The sequence below is a fragment of the Eptatretus burgeri genome, chromosome 6 (genome assembly GCF_056783735.1).
Source record: "Eptatretus burgeri isolate ZD-2024b chromosome 6, Ebu_testis_v1, whole genome shotgun sequence".
NCBI classification, from domain to species: domain Eukaryota; kingdom Metazoa; phylum Chordata; class Myxini; order Myxiniformes; family Myxinidae; genus Eptatretus; species Eptatretus burgeri.
In genome coordinates this window covers 105169310-105178154 of record NC_140966.1, presented here as the reverse complement: position 1 = coordinate 105178154, position 8845 = coordinate 105169310, and positions in this window count along the sequence as shown.

Below are 8845 nucleotides of genomic sequence, written 5' to 3'. Positions count from 1 at the left end.
TTACCTTAACTTACAAATTTTACACTAAACCATGGCCCAGGATCATTGAACTCTGCAAAGAAAGCAGTTAGCAGGGAGCCAGGCTGCCCGCATGCAGTCTCTGGCTCAAACAATGCAGGTGACAGGGAACGTGGCTGGCTGCTCACACGCAGTCCAAGGCCTTCCCTTTTGAACTGAACGCAGTGAACCACAACGGTGCTTGGGCTGCACAACGCAGTCTCCGTGCCAGCTCAAGTGGCACACGCAATGAGCACAACAAATGGATGCATGGACACAAACACGGTGCACGGGCCGCCACTGCAGGCCCGTGTTGTAGCTGCCAACAGGGCAGTTCTCGCAGCTTGCAAACTGTTGCCTTGATCCTGGCGCACATGGAAATGAACAGGGGGGGCAAAGCAAAAATTGAACGGGGCTGGTTAACGTGGGCAGTGGGCATGGCATGGCAAAGGTAGCAGGCAAACACAGCCCGCAGAAGAAGGCCGCTGCAGGCAAACACAGCCGGCAGATGAACTGGCCGGCACAGGCCTCGAAGAAAAACAGCCAGCAGATGAACTGGCCGGCACAGGCCTTGCAGTAACACAGCCAGCAGATGAAGCTGGCCAGCTTTTGCCGTCAGTGGAAGTTGGTGGAGGGAGTGCGGTGGTGCTGGCCACTTGGAAGGCGGGCTCGGACCTACCTACCTGTCTCCCTCCCAACCTATCGCCTTTGCCTGTCACTGTACATACCCACTCCCTTAATTTGTCAAACGCCAATTTAGCCCCAACTTATTTTTTCGTTTTTATTTTTACTTCCCCTCTATAAATCGTCCCCTAACCCCCTTTATCGTCTTTGTTCGGCTAACCTATCCTGTCACCTAGCCTACTCCCAACCCCTACGTTCCCTTCCCGGAGGGGAACAAGGGAGAGCTAACGTCCTGTGTCGAGGCCCAACGAAGCCTCAGAATGGCCTCCCCAGAGTTCGGCGATCTTAACACCAAGTGGGTCCAGCGGCCCACAACGACAGCGAGGGGATGGATGGTGCGGAGGGGTACATCTCCTAATCTACCCTAACCATTTAACTGTTAAACTACCCCGGGGCTTTCAACAAGCGCCTCTCGCTTAAACTATTGGTTCTAACAACCCAGATTCCCGTCGCCTGTGTTGGTGTCCTCACAATTTCGGGCCTCGCCCCCCAATTTTCTCTCCGTGCCCTCACACGGTCTCCTGGCTGGGACACGTGGCTCCCTTTGGCAGGCACGACCCTCTGCCGAATCTCCCGCTATGGCACCCCGGGCACTACACTGCCTCCGAGCCTACCAGCTCCCTAACACCGGGGAGTGCCCCCCATGGCACCTCCCCTGAAACGCACACGTGGCAGGCCGGCCTCCCGGGCCCCTTTCCGAGGGTCACCCGTGCCCACTGCACTGCCCACGCGGCTAATGGCGCCCCGGGCCCCCGCACCAAGCAGGCGCACCCGTGCCCACTACTCTATCCCGGCCCCCCATGGGCCCATGGCCTACCGCGGCCGACTAGCCTGGTGCCCGGGGTACCCACTCAGCGATACTCACCTTTCGCAGCCACGCTCCCAAGCCCGTCAACAGGGCTCCTGCACCCCTCCAAATGGGTTTCGAGCCTACACTCCCACCAACAACAAAACGACCTCCATTTTTCAATTTGTCTAACCCAGCTAACTCACTCTACACTGACCCCGGGGTCCCTTGGGCGGGAGTCACTCCTCCCCCCAATCACTCATCGCACCATGCATTCCCCATTCACTCCACACACACAGACCCGCTGGCCTCACTCACTCACCATGTACTCACCTCACAACCCACAACTCTTCAACACACACACCGCTGAACTCTGCCATCCTTCTAACTACATCCCCTAACTAACTCGTGCTCCCACGTCGTCCCTTAAACTACAGCACGTTCCTTTTAACACTACGTAGCTAAGCTACGTCCCCTCTACACACTCACTGTCAGTCCATGTCTCCAAATAAATCATTTTATTTCCCAACCTAAATCTGGCTACAATCCCTCTAACTAATCCATTCCACGGACTCCATGAGGACTTACCCCTGCCCCATGAAGTCGGTCTAACTAAGCTAACCCTTCCCCCAAACTAGTTTCCCATCCTGTGCCCAGGGTCAAGGGGGTCTTCCACCCCTTGCCCAGGAATCCTGTACACCCGAAAGTGAGGCTTGCTTTTCCTTTTTCATGCGCAGCACCTGCGCGGCAACTCAGAGCTCGCGCACTTTGCACCTGCCCGTGACGTCATGCAGCTGCACGTGCACCTCGTCCCTCCTTGGACGGTGCCATCCGGCAGAGATACCCCTCCTGCCGGATTCCAACCCCACGTGCAGCCATGACGTCACCGTGCGCATAAAAAAAAAACCACAAGCCCCATGTCTCGAGGGGTTCCCCACGCGAACACATGTGCTTTGCCCGTTGGAGCTTAACACACACGATCGCGTGGAGAACCCGTCCGGTCCAAATCCATTTACCTGCCTAAACTTTGTCCGTCCGCGGGATCGGCAAATCCACCGCGTGCGTTTCCGGACCGGGACTTCACTCTCGCAAGCGAGCACGTGGTGGTCTCGTGCGTTGCACAGCACGAACCGCGTGCTCACTGCTGGGTGAACCCGGCACGGTCCTCGAAACAACCACAGCCGCTACTCGGCTTTCTCTCTTTACATGTCGCCGTCTCCGTCTCCATTCCACACACGCATACCTGCGTGTTACGACGCAGACAGTCCACACCATTAAACTCACACCGGGAGGCGCGGCTGCGTGCTCCCGCATGCCAACACGACATCTCCCTCACATACCGCTCTCTCTCACACACACGGTCTCCCTTGCACACAGCGACCTTGCACACGGCCGTTCACTCACGCGTGCCTCACTACTCACACAAACCATACTGGCCGTTTCATTCACACACGCGAGGGCACTCGCCCGCGGTGCCTCACTCACACTCCGTGCCTCATCCACACCCAAGGCGCCACTCACCCGCGGTACCTCACTCATACACATGGCGACACTCACACACGCGGTCTCTTCCACACACGGTGCCTCACCCACACACGCGGGGGAACTAACCCGCGGTGCCTCACTCACACTCCGTGCCTCATCCACACACGGCGTGCTGGGAAGCACGTACTCCGGCACCATCGCCACCACACCACTCACACGTGGTGCCTCACTCATACTGGCCGTTTCACTCACACACACGGCCTCACTCACACACGGTGCCTCACCCACGCACGGCGTGCTGGGAAGCACGTACTCTGGCTCCATCGCCACCACACCACTCACACACGGGGTCGCTTCCACACACGGGGACGCACTCACACCTTGCACCACACACACAGGGACAACCATACTGGGGATTCGTGTCCCCACAAGGGTCTCCGGGGCCTCTATACCCCCCAAGCTCTCCGTGCACCCGTCCACAGCACCCGTCCCCTCTACCTCGCAAAGCACGACCGAACTCACCTGGTCGTGACTCGCCTCAAGGGGGCATACTCCCTCCCCTCGTTCCTGGAGGAGGCCATCCAGGTGCTCGCACCGGGTCCCAACACGCTCCGCGAGCTCAACCCCATTGTCCTCCACTACCTCCGTGTGTGCGTGCGCGTCACTTACCCCGTCTTCATCGTGTAGATTTCCCTCTATCGTTCCCATCTCCCGTGTCTCAACTATTATTTCTGTTGTCGTCACCTCGTGTCTCGTCTCACACGTTTTGGTCTCCCCATTTAATTTTTCCCTTTCGGTCATCGTCACGACCCTCGCCCAACACGTTCCACGAATTATTTTTTCACCCGCCTCCACCGCGGGCCTGGCTTACGGTGCACCCCCACCCAGCTCGTTTGCTCCCACACGTGAAGTCGCCATTCCCAGCTCCCTGGTCACGGCCTTCATGCCCGCCTGCAGGCATCGGCCCATGTTCTGCGTCTCACCCCGCAGCTCTTTCATTTCTTCTTTCATGTTTGCTTCCATTCCGTTTATTTGCTGTGTATTCGCATCCATCGTCGTTTTCACTTCATTTGTATTTGTATCCATCTTTTCATCCATTTTTTGTGTATTCGCATCCATCTTTTCGTTCATGCCTTTCATTTCGTTTTTTATTTCATTTGTATTTGTATCCATCGTCGTTTTCACTTCATTCATTTGTTTGTTCATTGCCGCCAGCATGGCTATAGCTGGGCCATGTTGGATGCACTCAGCTGAGCCGTTTCGGCAAGGGTTGGGGAAGGGTCTTGGTGGAGAGGGGGGGGGGAGGTGTCATACACCGCGGCCGCTGCCGCACCCACCTCGGGCCTTGGGTTCAGTTGGGCGAGTCCGTGTTCCTGCACAATCAACATTTCCTGCTCGGAGATTCCATCCTGGACCATGGACTCTACATTATTACACATATACATTTCTAATACCCCCGGCTCCCGCTCGCCTTGAGACGCCATCTTGCTTCTCGTGAAGGGTTAATTTGCTCGCTCGTAATTTGGAGGGAATCGGGGGTCGCTTCTCTCACCCCTGGACCGATTCCCGTGAATTTCGCTGGAGACAGGAGAGCCCGTTTTCCTGTTCTCCGATACCAGTGCCGCGAGGAGGGCGATGAATTTGTATCCCACTCCTGACACCAGTGTTGCGGTCTTCGCGCCCGCCGGCGTGCGAACGGCCACGTAACTCGAATCGCGGCACGTCGCCCACCGGACGGACAATCCAGTCGTGACCCTCTCGGACTAACGCCGGGAACCAGTCACGGGTGGACCTTTCGGTCTCACCGCGATCGAGCCAATCAGCCCCCGCGTGGGATAGGGTTGCTCGCCAAATTCGAACTACCTAAGTACCCACGCGGAGGGTAGACCGGGCGATCGCACCTCGCCGCAGGTCGACTTCGGACACGGGCCACCGAAGCGACCCGTTCCGTACTATCAGAATAACCGAGCGGTGTTATCGTCGACCTCGACGGTTCGATTAATTATCGGGCGTACTCAGCCCACTACCAACCCTTTACGTGAAGCAAGATGGGGGTTCAATGGGGAAAAGACGAAGCGAAGCGGGAGAACAGCTCAACAATAAAGCACATTTATTCGCGACACACGGGAAGCACACAAATACAATTCCACCAAATGCACACAAAAAAAAGAAAACACAATTCCATTTACACAAAAAGCAAACATAAAAGTGAAAACACAGTGCAGAGCTAATACCGACTACCGAGCACACGGCAACACTTATACAATTCTACTTCACAGACGGCGCCGACAACACATACCCAAAACCAAGGAAAAGAAATCCCCCAAGAATGAGGTAGGCCTGGGGCCGAGACCTGGTCGGGCCTACCCGTCTGGTGATGAGACGCGGAGCGGCGATGGCCCCGCAACCCGCGGGCCTCGTGGACAGTGCCTGGCAGGGGGTGGGAACGGGCCCCCTTGGTCGCACTATCTCAGCGCGGGGGGGAAACAGGAGGGGGTTGCTGATGCTCGGGGTATAGAGGATCTTTATTATGTGCGACGAGCGTCTCCACCTCGGCCAGGTCGCGCTGCCGGCCTCCCTCGGGCGCGCAGCTCCTTGCACGACGCGAGCACCCCCTCGTCCGCCCTCGCCGCCTCTCCACAGCTCCGTCCCCTCCGTTCCGACTCCAACGCACACGACGAGCAGCTCCACCGCCCGCGAAGTCTTGACTCTCTGTCCGTTCTTGTTTGCGACTCCTCGTTCTCGTTCTGCTGACTCTCTCCTTACTGACTCTCTCGTTCCGACTTTTACGACTCCTTTGACTGACGAACACCGTCCTTTTATCCCCCGTAACTTCGCCTTGGACCCCTCCCTTTGACCTTTGAACTCGCTCCCCATTGGCCCGAGAAAAAGTGGGCGTGAAGGCTTTTTGATCCACAAATTTGCATATATCGATCGCCCTGGGGGCGGGGCCAATTCGCCCCTCGCTCACCGATTGGACGGCAAAAAGTGGGCGTGTGTCGTTTTGGATCCGTTTTTGAAGCAGAAAATCCGTGATTTTGTACACGCTGTTCGACGTGCGCCCTACACGAGTCCAGCATCGGTGCCCATGAGTGGCGCGAGATGACGGTGATGCGATGGTGGCGAGTTGTGACGGTAAAGGTCATGGCGGTTGTGGTGAAGCGGTGGTTGTGGTCGGTGGTTGATGTTGTGGTTGTGATGGTGGCGATTGGTCCAAAATAAAGATAGTAAAAGAAAAACGGCTATCCTGAAGAGTCGCAGCACGTATAAATGACATGTATTCCCACTAGACAACGGGTTTGGGCCTAACTACACATGCACTTACCGAGATACCTCACCTAAGGGACCTGAATGGTGGTTTGCGAATCTGGTAACCACAACAATATATATATCCGTTTTTGATCCGTTTTCTTCGGAAAGTCTGTGATGTTTCTGAACACGCTGCTCGGTGCGCGCCCTGTACGAGTCCAGGATCGGTGCCCACAAGCGGCGTGGGAATGGCGGTGATGCGATGGTTGCGAGAGCGAGATGTGACGGTAAAGGTCGTGGCTGTTGGCGTTGTTGTTGCTGTGAAGCGGCGTTGCGGTTGGTGGTTGTTGTGTGATGGCTGTTGAGACGTGGTTGGTGGTGGTTGTGGTGGTAGTAATGGCGGCTGGTCCAAAATAAAGATAGTAAAAGAAAAACGGCTATCTAAAAGGGTCGCAGCCCGAATGAATAACATTTATTCCCTCTAAACAACGGGTTTGGGCTAACTACACATATACTTACAGAGATATCTCACCTACGGGACCTGAATGGTGGTTTGCGAATTTCGTCAACCACAACAATATGTTTGTGGGAGATGCCAATGATTATTTATTATCTTGCCAAAACGAAGTTTTTGCAAGATATGTTAGTCAGTTTGTATGTTTTTTTTAAATTTTTTTATTTATTTTTTGTTTGTTTGTTTGTTTGTTTGTCTGTAATCACGTATAAAAAATTCTGCAGAGCACAGTTATCATTGGAAATTCTTGTAACTTCGCCTATCAGAGGCCTATAGAGGTCCCTTTCAGTGCACAAAATTTTGAAGGTCAAGGTCAAAGGTCAAGGTCACTTTGTCGCAAATCAAGGGAGTTGACGAAACCCTTATTTTTTGAGTAATTTTGATCGGATCGTCTTCAAACCTCATGGGAATATAGTTCATGGTCTGGCGCTCAGCTGATTAATTTTTGGTGGCGATTGGCCTTGACCTTCATGGTTAGCGCCTCAGGTCAAACATATTTGACCCCAAGGTCAAATTTTCAAGTTTTAGGAACCATATCGTGTTGTACCTCAAATTGAACACCTCGATGAGTGCTTTCTGGATATGTCAAGCTTGAGACATTATGACATCATTTGGTGACGTTATGAGGCAAACGCATATTTATCATGGTTACTCTGTAGAACGATTCTCATCGGAATCTCTCGTAGGCAGATATTCCTCAAGGAGTCGCTCCTGGTGGATAGCAGCTCTTTTCACCTCGGTGTGACCTTAAAGAAGTCACACATGGTCACCTTTTGGCAAGATATGGGTCACCCTGTGGGTGACATTGTTTTTATTTGTTTGTTATTCGCATAACTTAAAAAGTATAAAACCGAATTGCATGAAATTTGGTGGGATGATTGGTTATTAGCCAACGAACATTTGATTAGATTTTGGGAGCAATCAGATCAAAGGTCAAGGTCAAGGTCATGAAAAGGTCAAAATCGTCTTTTTACCATATCGCGGTCAATCTTTATCCAATTTGCATGCAACTAATGCCAAAATGTTCAGAATTTAATGCCCAATCTTGTGATATGCAACTTGACACAATGACGTAATTGCCCTTACTCGCGCTTGGGGGTCAAACGTCAGGGGGGTCACGACCTTGCAGATGTGCGTATTTTTATCATAACGCAGTCAATTCTTATCCGATTCGTATGAAATCAGCACCAAAATGCTCCTTGTTCTCTTCCCCACACTCTTATGCCAAGAACAAAACAGTCGCGGCGGCGAAGGTATATGCTCTCTACGAGTGCCCGTTCCAGTTGGTAAGTTTAAAGATTAATTGGGTGGGTAGGTCATGAGTGAATTTGTAGGATTGAGATCAAAGTCTTATGCTTTTACGTATATTGATAATAACATTGAAAGGTGTGATGAGAAGCTAAAGGGAATAAAGAAAAATATAATCAAGGAAACAATAAACTTTAAACATTATTTCAACCCTTTAACCTTAAAGAAGGAAGAGTACAGAAAATGAATACAATGAGAAGTTTTAAACATTAATTATATACAGAAGAGATAAATAAGAAAGCATTCAGAGCTTTTGATGATAAAAAAATATATTTTAGAGAATGGAATCAATAGTCTCCCTTATGGTTATAAGTACAAGTGTTAAGATATTGGGTTGGGAATTTTAACTGGCTACCGTCATCTTTTTACTGATTTATAAATGATAGAACCAAGCAACAACCAAACCAAAGAGTGGGGATGTAATCAACCTTGGTATTTAAATGGGAAACATAAAGAATGTGAGAAATATCAAATAAGTCTTATTGAAGAAATAACCGGGGTAAAAGTTGATAAAACAAATAAGTGGATAAATTTAATTACAAATAAGTTGGAGGATGTAAAGAAAAACAAAATATCCTTGAATGGAATGAAAACTTTGATGGTTTTCAATTGAACAATGGATAAACAATTTACTACAATCTCAAAATGATATGTGGCTCAGGAGGTGGTCAAACAAGAACATTAAGAGAAGTTTATCATTTCATTTCTGCTCAACAAAGACACTTAAACCAAGAACCAAGTTCTCAGTTATTCTTTGTGAATACACTCGATGGAAATGAATGTTATAAGAAAATGAAGTTATTCCCTAAAGTATAACATGG